Below are 13965 nucleotides of genomic sequence, written 5' to 3' on the forward strand. Positions count from 1 at the left end.
AAAATGGACAAACAAACTGTGGTAGGATACTACTCAATAATATAAAGGAATGAACTGGGATTGAGGTCAGCATCATGGTGGCATAAGTCATTCCTTTTTTTCTATCTCCTTTGATTTATAACCAATGAGACATCCATAACCAAAAACAGTATCTCTGCACAGAGTACCAGGATGCCTGAGAGATTTACTCATTTATGCACATGAAAGTGAGTGGATTGGATAGAAGAGGAGGCTCCAGAGAGAAGGAAGTGGTGGTAGAGCTGGCAGAGGCAAAGCTGGCAGAGGCAGGTCCAACTGTTACTCAGTATGCTCTTTTTGGCAGAGGAGGTAAGGGTGAGGGTAGTGAGTGGGGGTCTTCCCAGCCACACATTCTATAGCTAGAAGGATCCATTGCCCTCTCAGAGGAGAGACCATAGTGGCTGAAAGGAAGGAAAGGAAAGGGAAGTAGGTGGACAAAGAGAACTGAAGGAAAATGTCTCTTGCTGTCTACCTTAGGGTTCTGGTGAAAAGGTCTACCCACTGACCTCTGGGACCCCTTACTCAAGGATTCCCCCTACTGGGCCACAGGAACAACCAGAGCCGAAGTCCTAAGTATGTACTTCCCCCCACTCTGCCATCCCTCCCTTTTCCCCCCTTCATCAAAAATTTTTTTTTTTAAATACACATGCTCCCAATCTTAACTGGCAAATCAACCAAAAACTTGTGCTATAGCTCCACCTTCTGGAAAATAAAAGAAGGGCCCCTAATTACCAACCTATTGAATTGTCAGAATCAACGTAAACAAAACCTTGTCTAAATAAGAAATGTGTTCACTATTTCAAATTCTCTTTTCATCAAAGACCATAAAAATCATACCAATATGTTACTACAAAAAGAAAATGACAATTTTCTAGCAATTGAACCCAAGGACAAGTAATATTGCCATCTGAGACATGATTCAAAATAGAGCTATTATGAAGAAATTCAACAAAGTACAAGAAAAATAAGTCATACAATGATCTCATAAGTAAAATTGAGACATGGGAAGGAGTACTTTTCCAAAGAGATTTAAGTTTTTAAAAAGAGCCAAACAGAAATTCTGGAGCTAAAGAACTCAATAAATGAGTTGAAAACTGCATTAGAATGCATTGGAAATAGAACAGATCAGATGGAAGAGAGAATTAGTGAGTTGGAGGATAGAAATCTAGAAATGATTTAAGTTGATACTGAAAGAGAACTAAGATTTTGAAAAAAATGAAGAAACCTTATGGGAGTTATCAGTCTTCATTAGAAAAACCAACTTGAGAATCATAGGTATTCCAGAAGGTGAAGAGAGGGAGAAGAAAGCAGAAAGTTTATTTATTTATTTAGCCACACTTGTAGAATATGAAGTTCTTAGGCCAGGGATCAAAACCAAGCCACAGCTACAACTTATGTCAGAGGTACAGTAACACTGGATCTTTAACCCAGGGATTGAACCCACACATCAGCAGTGACCCAGACCATGCAGAGACAATGCTGGATCCCTTACCTGCTCACTACACCACAGCAGATACTCCCAAAGAATTTATTTAAAGAAATATTAGTTGATAACTTCCCAAATCTAAGAAAGGAACTAGATATACAAATACACAAAGCTATCAGAACACCTCATTATCTCAGCACAAAAAGACCTTCTCCAAGATACATTATATTAAAACTTTCAAAAGTCAATGATAAAGAATTTTAAAAGCAGTCAGGGAAAAAAAATATACTAACCTACAAAGTAACCCCTATTAGACCAGAGAATTTCTCAGCAGAAACTTTGCAGGCTGGGAGAGAGTGGAATGACATATTCAAAATATTGAAAGACTAAAAAGTACCAGTCAAGAATAGCCTATCTTGCAAAGTTCTCCTTCCAAGATGAAGAATAAATAAAGGTTTTCCCAGACAAACAAAAGCTGAGGGAGTTCATCACTGCTAGATCCATCTCACAAGAAATTTAAAAGGAGTTCTTCAAGCTGAAACAAAAAGACAAAACAACAAAAATCTCTGATTAAGGATATAAATAGTCAAAATTTGAAAACCACAACTCTTCTTTAGAATAGTATGTTAAGCTCTTGATTATAACATAAAGATTATAGGAAAAAAGTTTTTAAAACAACTCTAGCTACAATAATTTAGTAATGAAATCATAGCATAAAAAGATAATTTCTAACATCAAAAATATAAAAGGAGAAGAATAAAAAATGTAACTGTTGCAGGCAAATGAAGATAAATTGCTACCAGCAGAAAATGAACTATTTTTAGCTATGAAAATTTTAATGTAAACCTCATGGTAACCACAAAGCAAAAATCTAGAGATTTTTACATGAAATGTAAAAGAAAAGAAAAGGAGACTGAGAAAACCACTATGAAAAACCTCTAACTTAAAAGGTAGCCAGAAACAGAAGGAAAAAGACACAATGGAGAAACAAAATAACAAGGAGACTAAAGACAAAATGTCAATAAAAAATCTTTGCATATCAATAATCACACTAAATGTAACTGGATTGAACTCAACAATGAAAAGGCACAAAAAGAGTGGGTAGATGAATTTAAAAAAAAGACAAAAACCATAAACAACAACAAAAAACCCAACCAGGACCCAAGAGTATGCTGCCTACAGAAGACTCATTACAGCCTTAAAGATACACATAAACTCAGAGTGAAAGGTCAGAGGACATTACAAGCAAATGGAAACCAAAAGAAGGTGGATGTATCTATACTTTCTATCAGAGAAAAGAGCTGTCAAGCCAAAAAAGAGAACAAGAGATAATGATGGTTATATATAATGATAAAGGGATGGTACACAAGAAAATATATTTTATCACACATATTCTCAACACCTGAGCACCAAATCATATTAAGTAAATAATAACATATCTTAAGAGAGATATAAAGAACAATACAATAATTGTAGGGAAATTTAATACCTCACTATCAGAAATACGTGGATCATACAAGACAGAAATTCAAGAAGGAAATATTGAACCACACTTTAGAACAAATGGACTTAATAGACATATATAGAGCATTCCATCCAACAGCAGCAGAATATACATACTTCTTATATGTACATGGAATATTCACCAGGATAGGTCATATGATAGGCAAAAAGCCAAAAAAACAAACAAAAAGAAAAAACCAAACAAACCAAAAGACCTTGCAAACTTAAGAAGACTGAAATAATACCAACTGCCTCCTCTGATCACTATGGCATGAACCAAGAAATCAAAAAGAGGAAAATGAGATTTACGACTATGTGGAAACAGAACAATACTCTTCTAAGCATTCACTGGGTCAAAGAAGAAATCCAAAAGGAAATAAAAAGTTATATCAAAATGAATACAAATGAATCAAAATAGTTTCAAATGATGCAACTGACAAGGGCTTAATCTCTAGAATATATAAACAACTTATACAACCCAACAGCAAAAAAGCCAATCGATCAATGGAAAAATGGGCAAAAGACCTGAACAGACATTTCTCCAAAGAAGATATACAGATGGCCAGCAAACACATGAAAAAATGCTCAACATCGCTGATTATAAGAGAAATGCACATCAAAACTACCATGAGATACCACCTCACACCAGTCAGAATGGCCATCATTAATAAATCCACAAATAACAAGTGCTGGAGGGGCTGTGGAGAAAAGGGAACCCTCTGGCACTGTTGGTGGGAATGGAAACTGGTACAGCCACTATGGAGAACAGTTTGGAGATACCTTAGAAATCTATACATAGAACTACCATATGACCCCACAATCCCACTCTTGGGCATATATACGGACAAAACTCTACTTAAAAGAGACACGTGCACCCGCATGTTCATTGCAGCACTATTCACAATAGCCAGGACATGGAAACAACCCAAATGTCCATCGACAGATGATTGGATTCGGAAGAGGTGGTATCTATACACAATGGAATACTATTCAGCCATAAAAAAGAATGACATAATGCCATTTGCAGCAACATGGATGGAACTAGAGACTCTCATCCTGAGTGAAATGAGCCAGAAAGACAAAGACAAATACCATATGATATCACTTATAACTGGAATCTAATATCCAGCACAAATGAACATCTCCTTAGAAAAGAAAATCATGGACTTGGAGAAAAGACTTGTGGTTGCCTGATGGGAGGGGGAAGGAGTGGGAGGGATCGGGAGCTTGGGCTTATCAGACACAACTTAGAATAGATGAACAAGGAGATCCTGCTGAATAGCATTGAGAACTTTATCTAGATACTCATGTTGCAACAGAACAAAGGGTGGGGGAAAAAATGTAATTGTAATGTATACATGTAAGGATAACTTGATCCCCTTGCTGTACAGTGGGGAAAAAAAATTGATACAATATATCCAAGTCTGTATTAGCTATCTGTTATGAGCTGAATGTTTGTGTCCCCCCACCCCCGACACTAATCATACATTAAAACTCTAATACCCGATGTGATAGTATTAGGAGGTGGACCTTTGGAGGTAATTATATCATAAAGGTGGATCCCTCATAATGGGGTCAGTGCCCTTAAAAGACGAGACCAGAGTACTCTTTTCTCCTCTCTCTATAATATGAGGAAATAGCAAGAAAATGGCAAATGAGAAAATTTAGCTCTCTCCAGAATCCAACAGCTCATTAGAATTATAACGACTAAATTTCTAAGACATGCTCTACACACTCTATTGCTACATAACAATTTAATACAAACTTAGTGGCTTAAAACAATAAAACATTTTCCACACAGTTTCTGCTCATTTTCTCTCTTGAAATTGCAGGCAAGAGCTCAGGTGGAATTGTTTGTCTGGGGCTGAAGGATCTGCTTCAACCTGGTTCATCCACATGCCTGGTAGTGGGTGAGGAATCCTGTCAAGAGACTTCATTTCCTCATCATGCAGACCTCTCTACGGGGCTGAGTGTTCTCACGACATGGAAGATGGCTCTCTCCAGAAAGAGTGATCTAAGAGTGATCTACAGAGTAAAAGCTGTAATTTTCTCATGCCCTAGCCCTAGGAGCTACTCTTTATCATTCCCACAGTATTTTACTGGTTACCCAAGTCAGTGCTCATCAATGTAAAAGAATGCCAGAAGGCATGAATCATGGGGGGCCGTCTTAGAAGCTGGTCACTGCAGTGTATCACAGCACTTAAGATTACTCCATAAAGTGCAACTGCAGTACTCTAACAGTTTTCTAAAGCAGAATTTCCCCTTTACCTCCATACAGATCATTTGAGATAGAACACTGGCACTTCTGGGATTTTATATTATATTGTCACTAGAAATTTTATTCCACACCACAAGACTCTCAAACCATGGATGTAGTGCTGTAACAGATATACATCCTATTCATTCTTCTCTCTGGAACATAACTACTTAATGTGTTGGTTTTCAAAGTATTATTTTAAAAATTGTTTAAAGTATCATTTAGTTTTTGCAATTGTGAGATCATACACTGCAATGTAATTGTGAAATAATTCATTTCCTTTTGTCATGATTTTTTTAACCAATTTTGTTAGGTGACCTTCATAAAACATCCCAAATTAGCACTTATTATAGATATTTCAAGTTAATATTTTTTCCCCAGTCTATACCTCATATTAAATACATGACAGAGTGCCCTGTAATAGTCTCAGGTCTTCACTATAAGGCCAGTTCTCTGTTTCTGAGTACTAGCTTTGAGAGAAAATTTGCCTCATATCTGGGCATTGTATTATCTTTCTGGGGCTGCCATAGCAAATTCTTCAGACTGGGTGACTCAAACAACAGAAATTTATTTTCTCACACTTTTGGAAGATGGATGCCCAAGCCCAAAGAGTCAATAGGTTTCACTTCTCCTGAGGCCTTTCTCCTCTGCTTGTGGATGACCACTTTCTCACTGTGTCCTCTCACAAGCTGTCCTTCTGCATGTCCTTCTGTGTCCTGATCCATACTTGTTATGAAGGCACCAGTCACACTAGATTAGGGCCCCCCCCCCAACAATCCCATTTAACTTAATTATCTCTTTAAAAGCCTTCTCTCCAAATACAGTTACCTTTTGAGGTCCTGAGGATTAGGACTTCAAAATATGAATTCTGGGGGGACACAATTCATCCCATAATGGCATATATGATATTTATACTCTGTCTTTTCCCAGGAAGGTATTAAGGTGGCTCCCAAGAATCCATCAATGATCACATAAATTAAAAACATAGGAAAGAGAAGATAAAAACGAGGTCACAAGATGAAAATAAAAGTGAGGTCAATAAAGGCATTCTATCACACCTTCTATAGCAATATCAGGTAGCCCTATGAATTATCTAAAAGCTTCTAGATGGTCAACATAAAAAGGGAAATCAGGCCAATGACACAGCTTTGTTTTACTTGGGACATCATCTAGAATATAATGCTGAGAGAGTGGTAAAATGGGTTTACTACAAAATTGTTTGGTATAGTGTGTTGAATTGTGAACTAACAGAAGGTATGTCACTTAGAATCTCCGAATGCAATGATATTTGGGTTAAAAGGTCTTTGTGGGTGTGATTAAGGATCTTGGGATGAGATTATTGTGGATTTGGACACAACCTAAATTCAATGACAATTGCCCCTATAAGAGAAGAGAAAAGAAGAAAACACACAGAGGAAAACTTTATGTGAGGATAGAGGCAGACACTGGAGTGATGCAATTACAGGACACGGAGCACTGAGGATTGCCAGCAGCCACCACAAGCTAGGAGCCAGGAGGCATGGGACAGGTTCTCCCTCAAGGCTTCTAATGTTGACTGATTTTGAGCTTCTGGTCTCCAGATAGATAAGAAAACACATTTCTGTTGTTTTAAGCCTCCTCATTGATGGTAAATCATTACAGCAACCACAAAAACAGATACACGAGGCCACGATATTCTGGGATTTCCCTCATTTTTTCCCTTTCTTTTCTGCTTTCCATATGAATGTGGATGCACAAGATATTAACAGCACATCCCAACATAATCCTAGATCATCGCAAAGAGCTGTCACTAAATTTTGTTTATTGAGGCAGAAAATTGGGCCAAGGTATTTTATCACTCTACATTATTTTAACTGTAAAAGTGACACAGTAATAATGTAGTAAAGTAAGGATATGGGCAATTGAATCTTCTATAATGGCCACTACTTATTATAACCAGGTTACTTTGCATATTTACTTCCAGTTATGCATAAACGTGCACATGAACAGATGATGCATATAAGACTCATAGCTGAATCATGTGGTGATGGATTGCTTGAAAAGAACACTCTGAGGTAAAGGCTTATCTGGGTTTGCTGTATACTTTTTGCATCTTCTGGATTATGACTAGGTAAAGATATCTAATCTTGCATATTTAGTACAAAGAACAAAACCTGGTTTTTGGTCTAGTCTTTTGAAAACTTCAGATCTTCAATGCTCTATCAGTGTAGTATATATTTATGGGATGGTAAAGGCATATAATACACATTAATAAACAGCCCATCTCCAAGCTGTCACTTTTTTCTTTGTTAAATTGCCAATTCAAAATAAAATTAGCAGGCGGAATTGAATTAGGAATTAAATTAGGACTATATGAAAGATTTGAGATCTTCTCAACCTAGAGAGTACCTAGTTAATATTTTACTTCCATTGTTGTCAGCTAATTGTGATATATGTGAAGAAAGTATTTGGCCAAGAAAGTATTTGGCCCATGAATGAATGTAAACATATTTGACCCATGAAATTGGTATTTTGTGATTCTTCTAGTACTACCAAACCCAGATTCATGGACTGCCAATCACCTGTAAGCCTTGCCATTCATTGATTGTGTTTTCTTTGCTACATAGAAAAAGATAAATAAATCCTAAGGGATAGTCTTGCAGTGGGTACAATGAGAGAAGTCAGTTGTCTGGCAGGGATATGCAGTCCCCTCTGGTCTGCTGTGATTATTCTGTGACTCACCCTAGAACTCTCATTTGTGCTGCCCTCGCCACAATCCTGTCCTTCTTGTAGTAGTCATCACCCATAGCAATGAATCAAAGAATCAATATAAACTATTTGGTAAGTCAGTCTCACAGCCTTCACTGTTGGCAGTTCTTGACCTCATAAGCCTTTTCTCCTACTTTCTAGCTGGGAAGTCTGGTGTCTAGATCCTTCTGGCTCTCCTATTAGGCTTGAAGGCATGGATACCAGTTCCTGAGATGACTTGTCAACATTATTAGCAAAGTCAGGTTTCTCTTAATGAACTTAACGAAATGGAAGGTGACCTCTTCCTCTAGTCATTGATTCCATAGTGTAACAATGAAATACTTTGGAATAATGTTTGAATGCCAGAAAACATGCCAAAGATTTAATCGTCATGATCTCATTGAATCCTCACAATGACCCTATGGATTGTCCCATTTTACAGAAGAGGGTAAGGGAAACTAGAGAAGTTAAGAAACCCAAGTAAGGAGTTCCCGTCGTGGCGCAGTGGTTAACGAATCCAACTAGGAACCATGAGGTTGCGGGTTCGGTCCCTGCCCTTGCTCAGTGGGTTAACGATCCGGCATTGCCGTGAGCTGTGGCGTGGTTTGCAGACGTGGCTCAGATCCCGCGTTGCTGTGGCTCTGGCGTAGGCCGGCGGCTACAGCTCTGATTCGACCCCTAGCCTGGGAACCTCCATATGCCGTGGGAGCGGCCCAAGAAATAGCAAAAAAAAAAAAAAAGAAGAAGAAGAAGAAGAAGAAACCCAAGCAAGGCAGAGCTAAGAGAGCAGAAAAAGGCTTGACTCTTTCCTGGTTTAAAGTCTGCCTTAACCATGATTCCATGCTGCTTCCCCAATGAACCCATCAAAGGACCACCTGAAACCAAAATCTGCTTTTTTCTTTCCATTTTTTGTCAGCTACCTATGCTTATGATCATATAGATCTTGCTCTGTGAATGAAAAGCTAATGAAAAGGCTTGCCCTAATATACTGTGCCCTGGAAAAAAACAAAAATGTTTCTCTCTTGAGTCTGACATTGGCAACCATCTTGAAATTATCAATGAATAAATGTTTTCATACAGCTTATCATTAATGTTTACACATTCTAAAGGGCTTCTTTGTGTTCTACTTGGGTAGATGATACATTCTTTCTTCAAATTTCTTGGCCTGGCTTTGTGTATTTATCTGGGATATTTTCCCTTTCATTGTGAAAATCCTTTAGGCAGCTCACACTTTATCATTATAGGCTGGCATTTGACATCATGTAAGACTCTGCCAACAGAACTATTGGTTTCTGGGTTTTTCTCATGTACAGGGGTATCTTAATCCTGAGCATGAGTCTTTGTACATTTGTGAAAGCAGTCTGATAGTGAAAGCAAAAATGAAGCTTTCACTTCCTCTATAAATATTTGTGCAGTGACCTATGACTGTTGGCCAGCCTGCCTGCCAACACTCCATTAGAGGTCATCTCTTTTATAATCATCTACTATCATTTGATAACCTCTTGGGGTTACGAGTACAGATGTAAGATCTTGAAGATTTCTGATGGGAATACTTCATATCCCAAGTATGTTTTCCCTTCAAAATGACATCACCACAAGGAAACATTTTTCAAATAATTTGGCCATCATGTTATGAAAGCTTCCTCAGAAATATAAAGAAAGAAGCACTCTGCATCTCAAACAGAAAATTTCAGAATCTGGGGTTGAAAAATAAAATTGTACCCATTAGTCTTAGAAGATCTTGGTGTAGTGAGGTAATAAAAGCCAGCAAGGAATAGTGCCACCATTAATTACTAAGACCACTATAGGACCCTTCTGTCAAATGCCAGTGTTATGAATGCTCAGGGTTACTTGGTTTTGTTTGAAAGACAGTATTAACACTTCAGATTGGAGCACAGAAATAATTCAGTGCACGTTATATGAAAACTTACTGGTAAGGGGAGCAGTCAAATGGCTGCCCGTGGGTTAAGATTTTCATCTCTAGGAGTTCCTGTTGTGATGCAGCAGAAATGAATCCGACTAGTATCCAGGAGGATACAGGTTCGATCCCTGGCCTTGCTTAGTGGGTTGGGGATCGGCATTGCCGTGAACTGTGGTATAGTTTGCAGATGAGACTCAGATCCCAAGTTGCTATATGTAGCTGTGGTGTAGACTGGCAGCTGTAGCTGCAATTTGACCCCTAGCCTGGAACTTCCATATGCCACTGAGGTGGCCCTAAAAATAGATTTTCATCTCTAAGTTTTCTCCTACCTGCTATTATTTTATGGATAAATGTCAGGAGGGACCTCTGTAACCACCTCTTTAGCTTAAAACACTGCATTTTTCCAGAAATGCTCAGGCAGGGCAATAAGAAAATTGTATTACTCAGATATTAGACTGTGAGGAAAAATTTCCTTTTTGAGGGCCAGGAATGGACCACTGTGATAGAAGGAATACCTGTGATGTGTAAGTTTCTCAGACTCTAATTCTTAGGGGTGTGTGTGTCTGTTTTCCAATGTCGAGTTTTCTTGCAATGTGTAGACCTGGGAAAAATACATTAAATATTTATGAAGGATCTATTATATACTATCTTCTGAGTTACATACCTCCCACACAGAGAAAGTAGTAGTAGTAGTAATAATAATAATAATAATAATAGAGCACATTTACTTAGGAACTATAATGTGCCAGGCTCTGTTCTAAGCACTTTACTGTGAAAATCTCATTTGATTTTTACAACACCCCTATGAGGTAGGTACCCTTATCTCAATTGTGCAGATGAAGAAACTGAAAACTCAAAGGCGAAGACACCAAAAATATGCAGCTAATAAGAAATGGAGCCAGAATTCAAACCCAGGAAGCCTGACTCCCAAGTCCACCACGTTATACAACTTTATTGATGCTCCTCAGGATCTCATAGCCTGACAAGAAGAGAGGCAAATCAAGATTAGCTTAGAGACCTGGAAGAAAAAAACAGATGCACAAAGGAGGAAGATATTCATCTTCCAGTTCTGGGGGTCGGGGAGGTCTGCATGGCATTGATGCTAAAACTGACACATGGAGAGTGTGTAGCATTTCCAGATGGATGAGCTGAGGAAAGGCGTTTTGGATAAAAGGAACGTGGTCAACACAGATGTGGATGTGTGCAAGAGCGTGGAGTGACGGGGTCACTCCAGTGAGTCAGGGACTACTGGAATGTAGGGCACATACAGACGTGAGACTGGTCTGAGATAAGCTGGCTGGAGGCGGGGGCAGCAGCCCCAGAAGAAAGGGGCTCACATCGTCCTGTACCACAGGGTGATGCCTTTTCTACATGACTAGAGTCTATGAAGGCCTTCACACAGGACATCTGCATGACCCAACTTTTATTTCGGAGAATAATCTTAAGGTCTGTGTGATATCAGATTGAAAGAGGCTATGTTGGAGTCAGGAAAACGGTAGGATGTTACAGACAAGGGGTGAGAGAGCCTAAAGTCAGCTGTGTTTAGCTGTTGGAGAGATCTGTTGGAGAAATGTTTAGTACTAGGATTGACAGAATTGAGAGGTTGACTGGGTTGGGGGTGAGGGTGAGGGTTGGGGGTAAGTGGATGTTGGTCCTGTTCACTTTCCTCAAGAATATGGAATGGAGAGCCGGGGGTAAGAAGACTGAATTCTGCTTTGCAACTCACCTCCTTACTTCCGTCTTCTCACCCATCTCTCTCTCCCTCTCTCCTCTGAGCCCCAACATCATCATGAGATACTATGGTTTGGATCTTTTTTCTTAGCTTTCATTATTTTTTTATTGAGATATACTTGCTGAACAATATTATTTAAGTGAAAAGTGTACAATCTAGTGATTCATAATTTTTAAAGGTTATATACTTCACTTATAATTATTACAAAATTTGGCTATACTCCTTATGGCTTTTTTTTTTTTTTTGTCTTTTTAGGGCTGCACCCATGGCATATGGAGGTTCCCAGACTAGGGGTCAAATTGGAGCCACCAGCCTACGACACAGCCACAGCAACACCAGATCCAAACCGCATCTGCGACCTACACTGCAGTTGTAGCAACACCATATACTTTAACCCACTGAGTGAGGCCAGGGATCAAACCTGCATCCTCATGGTCACTAGTCAGGTTCTTAATCCACTGAACCACAGTGGGAACACTTCCTTGCAGCTTATTTTATAGCTAATAGCTTTTACTTCTTAATCACCTGCTTATTTTTGTAACTATTTATTGTTTTTTATTTGAAGCATAGTTGATTTATAATTTCAAATAAAATAGTTAATTTCAAATGTACAGCAAAGTGATTCAGATATAAAAGGTCTTTTCTGATTCTTTTCTTACGTAGATTAGATATATAAGACTACATGAGATATTCAGTATAGTTCCCTATGTTTTGCAGTAGGTCCTAGTTGTTTATCTATTTTATACATGGTCGTTTGTATCTGCTAATCCCAGACCATGGTTTGGATCTTTACTTTGTTTCATAGTTGTATACGCCTGTCTTCAGCTTGTTAGCAGCGGACCTTGTTGGTCCCAGAGCCTGTAATATATTTATTATTCCATAAATGTTTGTTAAATGAGTTAATGAAGAATACAACCATTTTTATACGAATGGATAATTGAGCAGTCAAAGGAAACTTGCTCCCCATAAGAGTCCATGCTTTTATCCCCTTTTGCCTTCAAAATAGAATAAAAATGGGAAGTTCCTCCCTGGGGCAGTGGGTTAAGGATCTGGCATTCCCACAGCTGTGGCACAGGTTCGATTCCCGGCCAAGGAATTTTCACATGCTTGGGTGCAGCCTAAATAAATAAATAAAAATAAAATGGATCCTTTCTCCTCAAAATATGTTATGGGTTTTAATGCAGGGATGGCACTACTCCTTTGACTCAAGTCCATTATTTTTTCAGCTTGAAAATCCCCAATCCCTTCAAATGTTTCACATACAGCATCGTTTCCATACACTTCATCATCCTACTTGCACATGTTCTAGTCTCTCCATGTTCTTCTTTAAATGTGACACTCTGGTAATCTGATCCATGCAGAATGCAATGTGGCCATAACTTCTGAAGAGGGGTGAAATCAAGTCCTTTCATAGCTAATGTCAGAATTTTTTTTAAGGAAGAAACTGCATCTAGGAAATTAAATCAGTAAGCAGCTTGAGGGAGATGGCGAGACCTTGAAGGCATAAGTTAGTGATGGTCAAGTAAGCCGCAGACTAAACTATTCTTTCTTGGAAACTAATAGAAATTGTAGCTTGGGGAAGAGCCGAAAATAGTGAGTTTAAGGACTTAATTTTGGGGCAAGTTTAAGTGAAATAAAACATGTGTAACACTGACGTAATGAATCCCAAGTATACAATTCAAAGACTTTTTAGAAAATGAATACACCAGACTATGAAAGAAAAACATTATCGATAACTAACCCCATTTAGTCCCCTTCTGGTCCTTTACTGTATCAAAGGAGATGCTGACTATGGGCAGTCTTGTTTCTCTGTCCCAAGCAATGACCTATCCAAGTCTGGCTTCTTCCTTCAGGGTGTCCCTGCTGAGCTAGTTCCCTGAGCCTCAGGAGAAAGGGCTGTGCATCATCAATGTCAACAGCCTGAAAATCTAGGGCTTCAGAACCTCCCATTTGCCAGCAGGTTCCTCCCTCAGTGGGACCTTGTCTCCCATGCAATGGCAAACTGCTTGGTCAAGGTTTTGGCTTAGTCTTCAGACTTCTTCCCCATATGGTTTTGAAACTCAGGAAAAAAAAGGCCCCCCAAATCTCCAATTGTGTTTCTTCTGTGCCAAGTGAGCACCAAAATCTCTGCGGCTTTCTTGGCCCTCATCATGGTCCTCTGCCCAGACCGAACCTCTCTGTCTTCCGCCTTCATCAAGAAGCTGCATAGAGGAGTTCCCATTGTGGTGCAGAGGAAACAAATCTGACTAGCATCCATGAGGACACAGGTTCGATCCCTAGCCTTGCTCAGCGGGTTAAGTATCAGCATTGCTTGAGCTGTGGTGTAGGTCACAGATGTGGCTCAGATCCTGAGTTGCTGTGGCTGTGATGTAGGCCATCAG

At 38.9% G+C, this 13965-nt stretch overlaps 1 pseudogene; it reads left to right on the forward strand.

Moving 5' to 3' along the window:
* Positions 201-13965, forward strand: part of LOC100623346 — a 172671-nt pseudogene continuing 158906 nt past the window's right edge.

The sequence above is a fragment of the Sus scrofa genome, chromosome 4, assembly GCF_000003025.6.
Source record: "Sus scrofa isolate TJ Tabasco breed Duroc chromosome 4, Sscrofa11.1, whole genome shotgun sequence".
Classification (NCBI taxonomy): Eukaryota; Metazoa; Chordata; class Mammalia; order Artiodactyla; family Suidae; genus Sus; species Sus scrofa.